The sequence below is a fragment of the Columba livia genome, chromosome 8 (genome assembly GCF_036013475.1).
Source record: "Columba livia isolate bColLiv1 breed racing homer chromosome 8, bColLiv1.pat.W.v2, whole genome shotgun sequence".
NCBI classification, from domain to species: domain Eukaryota; kingdom Metazoa; phylum Chordata; class Aves; order Columbiformes; family Columbidae; genus Columba; species Columba livia.
Window position 1 is genome coordinate 23,380,837 of NC_088609.1, and position 17,239 is coordinate 23,398,075.

Consider the following 17,239-nt stretch of genomic DNA (forward strand, 5'->3'; position numbering starts at 1 on the left):
CTCTCTCTACAGGCTTCACCTATAGCAGCTGCGCAGTTGCAGCCAGACCGGCACAACCACAAAGCCTGCCCTGGACAGTGACCCGTGGGCAGCCCTGCTCTCTGCTGTGGTTCCGTGCTTGAGGGCACTGCACCAGGCCTCTGGAGGATGTGGCCATGCTGGGAGAAGTTGTGGAAGCAGGGATGGGGCTGCCTGCTGCAGGGTAGCTGGTCCTTACTGCAGCGGGGTGGCTGCAGCCCACCCAGCTGTGCTCCAGGCACTGGTCAACTCTGGTGTTTTCAACAGCTCAGAACAACCACCAGGGAGCTCTGAGCCAAGGGGCTTGAGCATACCCCAAAGTCATGAGCACATAAGTGCAGACACGCCATGGGGCTAAGGCCACCGCTCCCAGGGCATGAAGCTGTGCAGGAGCTCCCCATGTCCTGCGGGCAGCCCATGGAGGTTTTGTAGCCTTCTCCCAGCTCTGGGGTGACGTGGCCATTCAGTGGAGAGGTAACTGCTCCAAACACTCCTCCATGAGCTCCGGGCACACTGATTATGGAGGAGCAAGCAGAGTGTCTGTAGGGGAGAGAGCAGGAGAGACCACAGCCCCACAGCCACTGGGAGCAACGTGAGGCCAGGGGCAATGCTGTATCCAGGCTGTCAGTAATGCTATTGCAGCCAGGGTTTTTGATTTGGGGCTGGTTTTGCTTTTCCTAATAATTTCTTGATAACAATATAATTGGACGATTCCTTAAGGTCATTTCATGTGATAGATTTATTTGGATTATTACCTGCATATTTAGAGTTATGAGGGACAAATATTTTAGTTCCTTTTTTATTGCCCCATTGTTTATAAAGTTCTCTTTGAATCTTGTAAATACTTTTTTTTTTTTTTATTTCCCTTCAGAGTTTGTCTTGCTCTTTGGCAAGCATTGATTTTTTTTTTTTTTCATGTTTTTTCCAGTGAACCTTGAAATTAAAATGTCTTTTTTTGTTTAATTTCTTTTTTGTACACTGGACTCATTGTCAGCACAGCAAGAGCAAGGTGCTTTGTTAGATTACTGCTGCTTCAAAGCTACTGAAAGGAAGAGTTGACCACATTTTATCCTGTGTGTGTAGTTCGTTCATGAGCTGCAATTATTCCCTTTAAAACACAAAGCCAATCCCAAGTTCTCAGCGTTTTAAGGAAGCATTTTAAATTTTATAGTATTTCAGAGTCATTTTTTTACCAAATTATACCAGTTTTAAGAGTTGTAGAATTCTTTGGCCTCTTAGTAGACACATGGCATGCCCTGAATCAGCTGTACAGAAAAACGGGGAGATTTGCAGGCAGAGACAATATCTTTTATTAGAGCAGCAGATACAGTCGAGACAAAAAAAAGAAAAAAGAAGGAAAAGCTTCAGATACACTACCCCCCTGAAAACATTTCTGTTTGGTTTTGTTTGATTTGTTTTCACCTATACAAATTGTTCTAATAAGAAAATTAGCTCTCCCTGCAAAGCTTGCCTCTCTCCTACCCTTCTACCATTGCAGAGACACCAACACTATTTCTAGTAGAAAAATAGTTGTATTTGTATAGCAAAGAAACCATATTGCCATTTGTCCAAGTGTTTTTCTTCAAACTACTGTCTGTTCCCTTTTCTACAGTAGAGATTTTTTTTAGAAGTGGGGTATTTTTAGAAAAGAATAATTTTTATGATAATTACTTTGTCATTGTCATTTTATCTGCTGTAACAGAAGAATTCTCTGTTACACAATTTTGACTAAATGCTTTTTTAATTTTGTTAAGTAGCCAGGGCACTATAGGTTATAAAATTAAAGCTTAAATTATAATAGGGTAAAGTGTTTGGACCCAGGAACATAGATACATTGGTATCCCCGGCTGGCTTGACGTGCCATCAGAAAGTTAGGAAATTCTTCAAAATATTCAGCTAAAATGAAATCCTCCATAAATCAAAAGGGTTTGCTTTAGCTTTGTGACCTAGGGTTGTACATTATGCTAAGCAAGTATAACAGTCTATGTTCAAAGGCTAAAGAGCAGGTAGTAAGTGTTTAACACAGCCAGAGTCATGCTTAAAAAAAAAAGTCTTTAAAAACGGATTGTTCTAGGCTATAATAAACTATGAATTGTAAAAGGTTAATTGACAAAATGATACTCATCTAACACCATCTCTGTAATAGCAATCATTGCTGAATCCATAATTCAGGGGTCTTGCTATATTGACAATTACATTTCCTCAAAAAGACTCCAGTTATTTCCTCAGTCTGTTTAACCTATGGTAATTAATTATAGATTTACAAGTGGTACAGAGGCAGATACAGGTATCTGCAACCACTGTGCAAAAAAAACAAAATGCCTGTCTGCAGCCCGGGGCGGCTCAAGTGTCCCTATGAAGATTCATACCATGAATTGGCCTTTGCCTTGCTCACTGTCCGAAACAGAGAGCCGGGGGTGATGGTATCGACCCTCACTGCACATCTGGCATTCAATGAAGGGCAGCCTTGCCTCAAGGTTGCTGTATTGAGGTTCGCCTCCCATTTTTGCAGCACCTCTGGCCTGCAAATCTGATCTGTTTTCCCCCAAACAGTATTTTTTATTCAATGAGACACAATACATTAGCAGTAAATAAACACCAGCAAGGTTTTAAGAATAGTAACAAGCATTTGGTTGGACTTCTTCCACGTGGCACATACCCTTCTCATGATAGAAAAGATTCCTTTTAAACTCTTTTTTGTTGTTGTTGTTGTTTTTTGTTTTTACTAAATATATTATGCCAAATGAGAGCTACTGTGTTTGTTTATTTCTTTGTTTTAAAAATTGTTCCCCAGCCTGAAGACAAATGGAGGCATTAGTACTGCTGCTTTGCAGAAAGGACCTGCCAGGCACTGGCTATGTCAGCAACTTTTGTGAGCAGAATGAAGTTCTGCATGTTCACTTCTATCCATTCCTGCCAGTCTGTACCCAAAAAAATGGCACAGGCTTGCTAAGAAGGGGCTATTACAACATCTCCTTTAACACAATTCATGATTTTTTTTTAAACAGTACAAACTTATCAGCTGTAACAAAAGATGTTTAAGAAACAAACCGTGTCAAAATAAATGAAGAGCATTCATCCTTTTGCAGAGTGTGAAAAAGTTCGCAACGCGATAATCAATTCTATAATGCATTAGCCATACTTCTTAAAATATGTGTACCACTTACTCCGTAACTTGCTAAAGTTTTGTCATTCTCACTGAATCTGCAGTTCTGGGTACAAATTAGCAAGATTTGATTGTAATTGGACTTTGAGCAATTCAGCTATTATCCTGCCAAATGCAGGATGTTTTCTCTGTGCAGAAGCTTGTTAAAGCTGCATGAAATCCATATGAAATCCATAGGCATGCTACCATTGGGATCTGCAGTATTACTTGGCAGAGCCTTCTGTTCAGAAGGTGCAGAGCATCTTTTGCTCACCAGGATCCTGCTGTGGCTTGAGTTATCTCCATACATTGGCAGGTGAGTCCTGTCCCAGGAGCTGGGTTAAACCTGCTCCCAAGTCAGCACTAGTTCTTGCCAGGAGCTCACCAAAAGCAGGACCAGGCTGTGATTTGGGCTATGCTACCAATGACAACTTGTGGTCTGCTTTCCCAAGCCATTGCCTTCTTTCCATATATCAGACATCTTCCACAGTGCCAGGAAATTCAGTCCAGGCACGACTGAATGTTGCTCAGCAGTCTTACCAGGTCCACCCATGCACACGACTTTTGGATGCAGCTCCCTCTGCGCTTCAGTCTTTCTGTGATCTGTGTACCAGCAAAATCTTGCCATCCCCCTAGAAGCCTGACCCTGCAGCTCATTGACTTTGTTTTCAGAACTACATCAACATCTGCCTAATGACTCACTTCGTGCCCATGTTTTCATCTCCTCACAATAATGTCCATGACTATTGTTCCCCTGAAGGAACAGGGACCTGCAGTACATTCAACAGATGAACAGTATTTCTGCTTCCCCCAAAGAGTGCTTCCTGGACAGCCTGCAGACTGTGAGCTGCTCTCCTCCTATTTCATTACTTTTCTTGTAAAGCATCTCACTTCTACCAAATTCGTTGCCATTCAGATGTCATCTTCTACCTTCTCATACCATTTTCCTTCCCTTTTGCCAGGATAGTCTTTCCGTCCACCACCAGTTCACAAATTTATGCTTGGCCCCTACCACAGCACCAATCTTAACGTTCCTTTCAAATACTAGAGCTGCTGAAGAGAGTCACTCTTCTGACAAATTTTGCATTTTTGTGTACAGTAAATGAGTACTTGGCACTTTTTCCATGTAATGAAATCTTTCCAGCAGCAGCATGGCATAGCTCATTTAGCATTTTTTCAGATGAATGCTCATAATACTTAACACAAAAAATAGATGATGATGATGACTCTTCCTCATCTAAACGGCTCAAATTCCTGGAGCCTTTTAACACTGTGGCTTTTGTTTCCAAAAAACAAAGGCAGCTTCTGTAGACTCACTCTCGTTTTACCCCTCAGAGCACAGTGGTGACACTTTTACTAAGTTGCTTTTGTCTGTGCGTGGTGGTGGGGCTCACCGCCATGGTCCTGACGGGTGCTGGGAAGAGAGGTCAGCTCTCCTCCTCGTCGCTACACCTCCCTCCTGCTGCACCTTGGACAGAGCGACAGAAGCACCGATGCCATGCTGGATCCAGTCTTATCCTGCTCCTGGGCACCTCTGCGCACAGTCCCAGCTTGAGAGCTCAAGCTGAGGTCTGTCCTCATGGGTGGTTGAGCACACATGTTTGAGAAATACTCTAGAAAACAAGAAGAGTTTGCTGTATTCACTGTGGTGAACCAAATTGAATTTTTAAGGAGCTGAGCTGTTCACAATCCAGCTCACACAGGGAGACAGACATCTTCAATCCATGTAGTTTCTGCTCCTCATAGAAATTTTCGCCCTCTGCTATTTAGAAACAGAGACAGACATAAGGAGGTCAATACTACTGGGGGTCCAGCTTTAAATATTTGGCATCTGAAACATGGATGAGCAGGGGAAAAAAAGGCTGTAAAATATGTATGTGAGAGATATATCCGAGGTAGGGAAGAAAAAGGGTTGGACAGATATCTAGGGGAAGAGTCTGGGACATTGGCCCCTGCCCTGGTCTCCCAGTGATACCCAGCAAGATGAAGGGAATACAGCACACAAAAGAAGAATTTTTCCCAGAGTGATACAACCCAGCTGGAGTATGTCTGCTCCTCCGTGTGGTGTACACAGGTTCAGCCTACCTAAAAAGAAGGGAAATCTGGAAAGCTAGCCCTTGATGGCTCCTTCACAGCCCCATGAGGTTATTTCTGGTATCCTACTGCAACATGCCACACAGAGGCGCATCCCTCACCTGCACCGGGATCAAACCATGCAGCAGCAGGAGGAGTTCTGCAGTCCTCAGTTATGGGAGATAGCAGAAAGCATAGAGCTGTGGAGATGCTGAAATAACTAAACATATTTTGGAGCTGCTAAGTTACACTGCAGCCATTCCCATCCCCACAGCAGCCAAATTCAGAAAAGTGCAAAAGCAGAATCGCACCAGCCATATTCATTCACAGTGAGCAGAACTGAAATCCAAGCTCCAAACTCATGATTAAAGCATGTTTTTAGAGTGGCAAATAGACATGAGCATTTGTGCCCAGAAAACAGTACGCTGTTTGAATATTGATCTCTGTGGGAGATCCAATATGCCATTGGAAGAGCTGTTCGTGAATGTCAAAAATAATTCCAGCACTGAAAAAGTTCAATCTGTAATAATACTTGCTATTAGATATCTCACTGAAACTGTCAGAATTTTAATAAAACATATGGTAATTTTCAGTTAGTAATGTAAAAGGCATTTCTTAAAGTTCGGATATGCCATACCTGTGGACTACCGAACAGCTCCCTGGAGCCAGTTTGCCTTGTGGGTGGAGGACATTGCATCTCTCCAGCACAGAGGCTCACCCCTCTGTAGCCTGGCAGGTGCCACCAGCAAGGACAGGTGGGAGGACAGCCCAGGCACATGCCCTGCACAGTGCTTGGAGCAAGCCCCTGTCAGCAGCAGATGCCAAACCACCCGCTGGGCTGTATCCCTGGGGTCGGTTTATGCCCTGAGCCCAGGACTCACCAGCACTGAGCAAGGCCCCATCCCCACTCCTGCATGTGAAGAGCACAGCTTTCCATTGCTCCATCTCGTGTCTGCCAAAGTCCTCCCCAGGCACCATGAGCATCTCAGTCATGGTCTCACCTTTGCAATAAAATACAGCATTCTTCTCTAGCAACAGTTGTTCCCAGCTTACCATGATATTCGGTAGTAATTATAACGGTAAAAGTTTGGAGGTTAGGGTGCATTTTCTAAATGCTCAATATTTATAGCTATGGAACAATTCACATATTGTCACATTCACCTAAAATGATTCACAGTTATAATTGGAGAAGAGCTTCAGCAGGAAAAATTAGGCCATACTGACCCACATAAACGAATTCAGTAAACCACAACAAGCTGCTATAATCTATTTAAAATAATACTTTGGAAGCACAGCACAAAAATAGTTTACTGACTGATTAGTCAACTTAAGGTCCATTTCTCATCAGTATACATATATAAATATTGTAGAAAAATTAGCAAATGTTTTTATTTGTTGGAGTAGAGATAGCATGTGCTACTATTGTGGTTCATACACCAACATTAAACAAAAATTCATTATTTTAACATGCATTATGGGAGCACTCAGCCATTTCTGCAACTCTGTGGCCCACAGAGGAAAACCCTACCTACATTACAAATAGCTGTGAACTCTAGCATTTAACTTAACTAAAAAATATAGCACAGACACACACACAAAATCTCCCTAACATGTTACTTATACATTTTATTTACTGACTATAGGAAGAACTGAAATTATTTTCACTAGCAATATATGTGCAATTTCATATCACCAGTGAAAACCAGAAATAGCTGAACGTGCTGGTATAAACTCCAAGCACTGCTAATTTTTCAAGTTTTGAACACAAAAAATGGGAGGTAAGCAGAGTTCTTAGAGCATCTCCGCAATGATTGCAGCAGTATTTTCTGGAAGAAAGGATGGAAAACCAAAACTGCGCATGGGGAAATAAATGAGCAGAGGGAAAACAAATATTCCTCAACTACCCTACTATCAAACTTCTCTTGAATGGATCCATTTCTCAACTCAGTCTTAAATAAAACAGCCATGTATATAGCAGGTCTGTAAAAAGTCACAAGATAACCTACATTTCATATTTCTTCACCTACTCTTACTCTGCCTAATGCTGTCCCTGGGATCTCACACTGCATCAGCTCCTTCTCTGCTCAGAACAAGGTCATAACGCTCTGACCTTATATCCTGCAAGACCAATAACACCGCGTAGCTCATTGCTGATTTTTTTCCTTGAAATCTCCAGACTAGGTGAAAGTATTGAGAGTGCATGAGTCCTGACGACCTTTAGAGAAACTTCCCCCACATTTCTGCCTCTTGCACTGAAAATAGAGTCATTCCCCTGCTTGATTCATGTTTCTCTTTGCAAGCACAGCAGATGCATCCCAGACAAATGAAGAAAGGACAAGCCTGAAGAGCACAATAAACTTTCAAGATATAGCATCCACAGGCTCCTCCACGGCATTCAGAAGGGCTTCCCACTCTGAGCCTGCTGCAGGGTATGCAGCATGCCAGCACGCTCATGTCCTTCTGAAAAGCAAAGGAAACAGTAACCCAGCTTTCCTCTCCATGTGTCCCCTACTCCGAATTTACACCTCAGTGAAAAGCAAGCTAACATTTGTGAAGGTGTCCTGTGTTACTGTTTCTAGCATAGCTTGTGCAGCAGTGTGGTTTGGATCGAGGGTTCCTGGTGCTGCTGGGGATCAGACATGAAAGTAGGCTGCCAGGTAGAGACAGCAGAGACCTGAGGCGTAAGCCCAGAGACACCAGAGCACAGCAAGAAAGGAACGAGGTGGTGGTCACTCAGAGACTATAACTCAGACAACAGCACACAGGCCGCCCGCTCCCTGTGCCAGCACAGACGCTCCCTCTCTTCCCAGGCACAGGGATGCGCAATGCTGTCTGCTTCAGCTGTTCCTCTGGGGCCCTTAAAAGCTGAGTTAATTCTCATTAGTTCATCATACAGCCCTCTGCTTTCCTGAGCAGTCACTGGGATCCAGTTTGCCAGTAAAACGTCTGTACAAAACAAAGTTTTGTACAGCCTACCGTTACAATCACAACCTAGCAGCCAAATGCTGCATAAGTGAAAGGCTATTTCCATATAAAAGCCTTTGAGTTAGATATATTTTGTCATTAAAAATTTGCCATTAGTCTCAGATCTTAAGTCCTCTCAGGTGCAGTGACCCTGTGCCTGGCAGGCTCTCCCCACTCAGGTGTCTCAGTACATCGTGAAGGGCTCCCCCAGTCAGCATGTTTGGAAAGGTGAGCTCTGCACCCCTGACCCTGGGACCGGCCCCTTCAGAGACACTGTCTTTGCCATGTTAACAGAGAAATGTGACCACCCAACCCAATGCACTGTGTGACACGGGCAAGCTGGGTCTGGTGATAAACCAGATATTTCAGTCCCAGTCCATCTCCATAAAGAAAAAAAAAAAAAAAAGTCCTGCTCATGACTTTACATTCATAAATACTCTCACAATGTCAAGAGATGGGGGGTTTTCATCAATTCATTAGATCTGCTCCCATGAATTATTTATATGCAGTGCTAAAAATGGTTCTGAAACATTACAAGAATTCAATATCAGTTTTCACAGTGGGATTTCATCATTTTAGCACTGGAGCATAATAGCCTAATGCAATACTAATATGATATGGTGCTAATAGGGTACAATGAGAGTTCTCTCTAATATGCAAACACTTCCATGTTGCATTATTATTTCTTTTAAGTTAATATGATATGGTGATAATATGATGAAATGAATTAGTTTCATATCATTGTTTGCATGAGTTGCACATATTAAAAGAATATTTCCCCCTCCCCTTGAATTCACTTGGAATGAGCTTGAAAATTTACCCTGTAGTTATTCTCATGCTAATGAGGCTGTTTAGTAGGAAACACTCCTACTGTTGCTTAGCCAGCTGAAGAAAGAATAGGCGCATGTCACCTCTTGCTGGAATAAGAATTTTCCTGGCCTGTTTTGAAAGCCTCTGTCCTAAACATGTTTGCTTTAACATTTCCCACTAGTTCACAGATTCATTGCATATTTATGATAAATTCTCTGGTCAATATTTATCAAGAGCATTTCTACATAAGGGGGCATGTCTTCCAATTCAGCTGCTGCATAGGGGAAAGGTGTGGGGGGGTCACGCACTGCAGCCCCGACAAACACCAACTGTGAAGGTGACCACAGAGATATCATGGCTTTTCTGGTCTGGGACCTGGTACCTGCTGGGAAGATCTAGATGGCAACTTCACACACAGGCTCCAGGGTCAATCACAGCACTCTCCTCCTGGCGTTGTGACATTTTGCCAAAGCCTGCACTGTGCATGCATTGATGCAAAAAGCCAGGCTGGTATGAAGGTTTTACTCTCTGGCCCACAAAGCAGAATACCCATCTTGGCGAGAAATCCTGTCTGCTCTTCCTGGAAATGAGCCCTGTTCCATGGCATGTCAGACTGATCTGAGGACCCCTTCGTTTCCTTGCTGTGGTGGCAGACCTGTAGAAAAGGCATTTGAGATTGTCCTGGACATCCTATAGCTGCCTTGGCATCCTGTGCTGGACAGGAGCTGCAGGGCTTGGGACAGCCAAAAAGCCCTATCTAGACCCTCTATATGCATTTTTCTACCATGCTTAAATGTGCAAACTGGAATGGCTGTAATGGGACTTTATTTGGCCCTATTCGGAGGGAGTCCAGGATTCACTGTGCTTGTTAATAAATAGGCACTAAAATGTTGAGTTTTTTTGTTCAGGGATGTCGTGGGATTCCCATACAGGATAATGAGGGAGGATATTCATAACAGCTACCATTAACCTCTGCCTACTCTCTCCCTAACTTCACTATGGAGCAGAAGAACATCCCACATGAGATGCCTAAGAACAACATCCTGATCTGCCCACACCCCCAACTTCATGCAGATCCAGGAATCACCTTCAAATCCCATCAAATCCAGCCTGACTGAATCTGAATTCAGGCTCTATGACCTTTAATTCACATGAAGTTACTCAAGAAAATTTTACACGTGAGGTTAACAGCACATGTACAATGCTGAAAACTTCACCAAAGAGTACAGGGGTTTAAAATGTCATAGATAAAAGAGTCAAAAGTTTTTTTTTAATTATCAGATTTCCAAAGCTACTCTACATAATTCCCTGTATAATCCAAACTTAAACTCAGAAGACACTCATACAGATGACATTTCCTCTCTGTTTTGAATGGGGATTATTTTTTAAGAGGATACAGAACCTGGAAATATTTCAATAGGCCTGATATTTAAAGCATATTTAATGGCATTTGTGTTTTAATCTTCTTACTGGCTAAAGTTTAAGGGAGCTGCAAGGAATTCAATGGTGAAAAAAATAATTAGATGTTAGCTAATAACATAAAATGCATAGGTAATGGGTCAGTTGATCCATGAACATGACAAAAATGGCAATGATTGTCAGGGCACCCCAGTGCACCATGCATTCTGCTCTCCAGGAGTAAGGATTCACAATCTTCGTATCATCCCAACACCCTGAAAGGTTCCTAATTCTTATGGACTTTGGTTTCACTGTTGGCAACAGGGTGATATGAAAGCAATGAGCCAAATTAATCAGATTCCTTATAAATGAGCAGATCAGAGGAGTCTTTGCCAGGCAGAGAGCAGAAGCAGCTGAATAATTCCCGTAACTTTCATTCTGCTCTTTCTAGCCCGAACGCAAGGTAGCGCGGTCCAAGATCTCCCAGGGGATGACTACTCACATTAAACAAATCTCACAGAAAATTGTATACAAAAATAAAAAAAAAAAATCTTGGTTTTCCAAACTTCATAGTGTTAGAAACAAAGTCTGATTTTGATCATGCAAGTAGATCCCCACTGCCTTGGTGCTGTTGAGAGTTGGTACTCAGCTGCTGTTGGGTGGCATGAGTTACACTTGGTGCTGGTGCTCAGCTCCTTAAGTTTTACACACATTCATTTGCTGTTTCAGTTCTGAAAGAGCCTGCAGACAGGCTCCCTGCTTGTTTTTCTTCTCACACTCTACCTAACCCCAGGAGCAAGGAGCTACTTCGTTAGGAGTAAAGGTATTAATTAGCAGTGAACCTATTTAACCCACATGCTCTTTCATGCAGCTTCATAATGAATCCCAAACAACCTCGGGGTGTAACATGACTACTGTTTTCCTAGATTAGAGCATATACTAGTTCTCTTGAAATCAGAGGCGCTGGTCTAGCAAAGACCTCTTGCCAAGAGGCCCATGCATTGGAATCTGCTGCAACTTCCCCATGGAGGGCTGGGTGTACTCCAGAGTAAGAAACATAACACATGGCACTCCAGCAGCTTTCCTCCAGCTTTCTGAAGCTGTGCCTTAAGCCAGCATCAGAAGGGAGGAAGAAAGAAGTAGTCATAACCTGTAAATAAAAAAACACCTTGTTTCCAACATTACTGCTCACATCTCTCCCAGCCTCTGTCAAAAAATCACTTTCATCAGTGAAGGTTTATCAAAATTAAGAAACCAGGGCAGGTTTCCAGAGCTACCAACCAGGGCATGCTCCCTAGTAACTCCAAGCAGAACACACTGCTGAAGGCCAGGCATGTATGCTAGCTGCAGTGCCTGGCATGGCCAGAGGTGTGGAGCACACCTTCTGGAGAAAATCATCCCTGGCACCCTGGCCATGGGACTGCAGCTCTGCAAGCACCATGTGGAGCCCAGCAGCAAGGGCCTTGTTGTTTAGGAGGTCCAGGAGGATCTTTGCAAAGTTTCAGCTTTTTTTGCTCATTTATATGAGTAATCAATTATTCCACTGAACAAGCCTCAGAGTGGCCATGGGTGGCACCAGCTTTAGGCTCTTGGTTTCTAATAAAGGAGACTCTTACTGAGGTACCTGGATTCAGATGTGGCTGTCTGAGCCTGACCATCACAAAGCACAAATTAGAAAAGCCACATTTTAAAGATTTGCATGCATACTTATTTCTATACTAAAAAGAACTGATTTTGCAAAACTTTCCTGTGAGGTTCAGCCAAATCATCGTGATTACTTTCAGCTGTCAGTGGGAACAAACAGGTCTTATACAGCTTAAGCACAGTAAGTCTGGCCATTATTTTACTCTGAAAAATCAAAGATTTCTTAGTGTTACCATTACTATTGCTCTGTTACTTGCGGAAAACAATTCCAACTATCAGGAAATAATTATGAATAAAGCCCAGTTAATTATACAAGACATCTCAGCTGCCCTAATTAAGGATCAGTTCAATACTGTTCACTTGGTAATTTTTTTTTTTAATTGTGAATAGATTTAGTAGAAGCCTGGCTGATAAACAAATAATGAGATTGGTGGCCCAGAAGGAATCTGATTAATAAAATTATTCACCAATTATTTATTTCCTCTGGTTTCTATCATTCTTCCTTCTGCCTTAGAACAGGAATAGAAAAAAGGGGTTGCACTGATTAGTTTCAACACCAACTTCCCTTCTTATCACAAACATCCTACAGTCCTGAGCTGGAGGATGAAAGCTTTATTCAAGCAATCATGATAAAATGGAGGAACAGTTCAAAGTCAAGAAAACACTAAGTGCTTGGTGCAGCAAAAAGTCACATGCAGGTTTATTCCTGGCTCTATACAAGCCTTATGGACTTTGCTGCAAGTACTCACCGTGCATAGTGTTCATGGAGTTTGTACTCATACAACAGGAAATGGCCAGGGCTGAAAACAAAACAAAACCAAACCACCAACAACAACAACCAAAAAAAAAAACCAAAACAAAACCCAAACCAAACAAACACCCCCAAAAACAAACAAACAAACAAACAAACAAAAAAAAAAACAAACAAACAAAAAACGCAAAAATCCCAAACCAAAAAACAGCCAACCAGAACAAACACCATTTCCCCAGGAGAACTTCCACAGAGCCTGTTGACCTCCAAGTGCAGTGTCCCAAGCTCAGAAACAGAGTCACAAACAGAAGAAACGGAGACCTACTGCCATGGCTACTGAGCTCAGCCCCTCAGGGTTCCCACACAGTCTCAGCAGAGCCCTGCCCAGAGGGGACAGCAGCAGGGGGACCAGCCACTTGAGCAGAGCAGGAGGGGGACACTGGGGTCACACTGGGAGGAAGAGGAAGAGTCTCTGGGTTGAAATGCCTGCAGCTCAGTCCCAGCACATTCCTGCGTGTTACCACCAGATCAGCGATGGATGACTGCAGTTTAAGTAGGAAAACAACATTACATATGTTTTAAACTACAGTCTGCTGGCCTCATATTTTAACATGAAACTGAAGCAATTTACTTCCTTTTTAATGGATTACAGAAGGAACTCAAGCATAATGTTTCTACCCTTGTATGATCAATACCTTTAACACATTTATAAATTATTAATATTCTGCTCACAAAATTAACCACCTCTGAAGAACAGAATTGCTCAATACAACTCAAAAGAAATAAAATGAAACACAAACATTTAAGGAAGTAAAACGTTTCTTTGTATATCTAGAAGTTGCTTGTATCTTTCTAGTATAGCTGAAAAGCTACACTATTATTCAATGTAATATATTAATTGGAATTTATGAAAGGACTTGGCATATGACTATTTAATCAGTCAAAAGCCCATACCATGAGGACTGCCTCATTACATTCCTCCTAGAAATGAATCTGTTTTCCAGATGGGAAGGCTTTGGGTAAGAGGAATGGGCTGAGCTGATTTAGGAATTAGCATAAATCAATATTATAGAGGATTGGTGCATGCAACATTACACGATATTCCCAGTGCTAGCACCACAGTGATCCTCCTGGCATCTCTTCACCAGTATTGTTCATAAATATTGTAAAGAGGATATACATGTTACTGCTAATTAATATAATGTGCTATATTCACTTAGCTGCATTTCATTAGCTGAATTATCAAATTAGATCATCTTCCAAAGTGTGTCTCATTTTTAAAACTTCTGTCTCATTTTCTGAAAGAAGAGGAAATATGGAGATCTCAAATCTCCATGAACTTCCACTGTAGCCTTGAATCTGCCTTTCTTTTCCCAACTCCTATTTCATATGTTCTAATAAGTTTGAATTAGGACATCTCAGTCAAAAAGTATCAAACTGCAAAACTTACAAATTTCTTTAAAAATTTCAACTAACGGAGAGCAAATGTGCTCCCAAAGCTCGAAGCATCACTTTATGTCTCAGAGGCTCAAGTGATGTTCCAGGAAGTTCTAGGAGGATTATGGGGCTCATCTTTCTGTGTTGCAGCTCTCTGGGAGGCAGAAGAACAAGTGAGGGGCAGATCCACTCATAAAACATCATTCTTGATTGACAAATATATTCTTACCTAAACAATAAGTTAATTATTTGGTTATTTTGAATATTTTCAAGGCAACATTTTTATGTCTGTGCTTAACAGGCCTGAGATAACATGGGGCAGTGCCGGTTAAATCAAAACAAAATAACGAAGAAAATCTTACTTTGTCTTTTACACGGCTCCTCCAGGGCTGAGCAGATCCATAGTTGCTACCAGTGGTTGAGGTCTGTTTGTAAACTGTTTGCACTGAACCAGCAGCAGCCCCATTTCCACCTCCATGAGAATGCTAACACTTCTGCTGCAGGTACTCTGACTGGAAAGCTTAATGGAAGCTTCTCAGGTGTGAAGCACAAACTTTCAGCTCTGAAACCGATCCTTCCCATCAAAACCACGCCTGCGGCCCTGGGGAGTCATCACTCTTGTGAAGAGAGCTTTCAGGCCATAGGTGTTCATGTCAGTTCCACTGACTCCTCTTTTTTTTTTAATCAGAATTGCCAGAAAGGTTTGAAACTATGAGACACAAAACTACTTCCAAATTTTTCCATTACCTACTACAAACCAGCCTTAAAGAGAAACTTTCTTTACCTTTCATGGATCCTCTGCATTTCCCTGTATTTTCTTAGCTTGTGCCAATTCTATAAAACCTTGGATCAGCGTTGGTTGGAAGTGTTCTCAGGCTTTTCACAATCATTTCTTTAAAAAGTGTGAATGTATATCTGAAAACAAATGCTGGATTTCAGCAACCTCTTGTGTAGCCTAGTAAAATAGCAGGAAGAATAACATACAATTAACCGGATTGACTTTTCCAACTCAAGTATGTTGACAATCTTCATTACTACAAATTTCAATAGATGTTTTAATGTTATAGTGTGAAAACTTACGCTTTTTTTTTTTTTGAAAGTTTAGAGGCAGAATAAATGGTTGCCAACACAGCCAGAAAGTCCAGGCAGACTCACAAGCAAAAAACTTTATCACTTGTGTGAATGCTAAGAAAGTAGCTGTCTTTATACAATTAAAGTTCAAGGTTGCATCTCTAATAGGCTTTTCAGCTGAATTTGAAATTAGATTTAAATTGTTACTCACCCCTAACCTTGTTAGAGATTCATGGTGTCAAGTACATAAAGCAGAACAGAGTGAAAGGGTTGTAATACATTTACTGAAGGAAAAGAGTCTTATAGCTAGAGAGAATGTTGTGCAGGGAAACTACAGGGGTTGGAAAAGCTGCATTTTGTGAGGAGCACGTTTCCGTTACACCACCTGAATTATTCTTCAGAGAGAATTCTTTAGAGATAGTCATGGTCATTTACCAGTTTTATAAAGATGTTTCTTTTCCATCCAGACATGAAATTCAGCAGGGAGCTGAATTTTTAGACTTTGTTAGTTATGAAATGGGTCCTTGTGTTTCCATCCAACCTTGGCCAGGTTATGGGTTTTCCTTCAGCAATTCAGATAGTTTAAAAAAAAAAAAAAAAAAAAAAGGGGAGAAAAGAAAAAGCTGTGATTACCAACTGGTGTTATCCATAACAGCTTCTGGGCCCACAAATACAGCAAAGTCTACCAGGCATCTTTGGGAGCTCCTGTGGAATAGCGATATGATTGGAGTTGGTTTTGCTTTGATTACAGGATGTTTCTCACACTGTTCACCAAATAGAAAATTATGTGGGAGCTCTAAGTGAAGAGAATAGAGTGATCAAGATCCCACTCTGTTTCAGGACTTACAGAAAAGCAGGTAGAAAAGAGGAAAAGCAGAAGGAAAAAGGGAAATGCCAGTAGGTGAGCCTAATCATTTAGAGGGGCACACAGAAACACAAAAAAGAGAAAGAGGTTGATGAATGCATTATATTAAGTAATGGCATAATGTCTAAATATTTGCAATGTTTGCTTCCACATACTTGGCAAAATCATGTTTCCTATTAGAGAAAAATGCCAGGGCGTCACCTCATGATTCAGCTGTGGTCATCTCTGTGTCTTTTCACTGATGAAATACTCGTGTGGCAGCTCTGCAAATTCCACTGTTCAAGTCTTCGCTTCCAGGAGAGGCTGAAATGGCATCTCCTGAAATTTGCAAAATGTCATATTAAAAGCACAATTTGCTTTACTCCACGCTTTTCATTTAGAGAATGTGAAAAGAGATGGAGATATTTAAATCTTCTAGAGGCTATTCTCACAGCATTTTCAAGAAAGTCAAGAATTTGAAAATGCTGCTATACCTGTCTACCTTTCACACTGTACCCATCACATGGCTTTTGAGCACTTCCAAGGCTCTTGAGTACTTTATGGCCACAACACTTGGTAAGACTCCTGGATGCTTTTCTTTTGAAAATAAGGGGTCAAAAGTTTGGAGAGTTGCTTCTTCCTAAAGACAAAATCTTGCAAATCACAGACCTGACAAAGCCTGTCAGATGCAAGCTCACTGAAGAAACCTTGTAGCTGTAAGCACATTAGAGATATACAATGTTATCACTGCAAACTGGTATTTGACTGCAATCCTCGTTGGCCTATGAATTTCACCACAAAGAATAGTTATTTGAGTTTGTATATATATTTATATATATATATATATATGAGGCTACAGGTTCATGGATTCATAAATTGTAAACTATATTAAATATCCTGAAAACTGACTGATGATGAGTGCTACTCTCCTAGGCTAATTTCTCTGCTAAACCATGACATGAAAATTCCAGCTAGTGGGCTCGTGACAACACTAAACAGGGGTAATAGCAGACTTAATCAAGAAAACAAATGGGATTCATTAAAAGCTGGCACTCGGAAGATAATCTTTGGAGAGTTCTCACCT

The 17,239-nt window shown here is 41.6% G+C and overlaps 1 long non-coding RNA gene across 1 annotated transcript in view; it reads right to left on the bottom strand.

Annotated features, from left to right (window-relative positions):
• Positions 1 to 1,304: 1,304 nt before the first annotated feature.
• Positions 1,305 to 17,239, bottom strand: part of LOC110361624 (uncharacterized) — a 160,217-nt gene continuing 144,282 nt past the window's right edge. Inside the window, exons 14-17 of the long non-coding RNA XR_010474367.1 lie at positions 16,378 to 16,494; positions 15,747 to 15,874; positions 15,025 to 15,195; positions 1,305 to 4,776 (exon numbers count right to left, since the gene is read on the bottom strand). This is a non-coding gene — a long non-coding RNA (uncharacterized LOC110361624). The remainder of the gene's footprint in view (positions 4,777 to 15,024; positions 15,196 to 15,746; positions 15,875 to 16,377; positions 16,495 to 17,239) is intronic.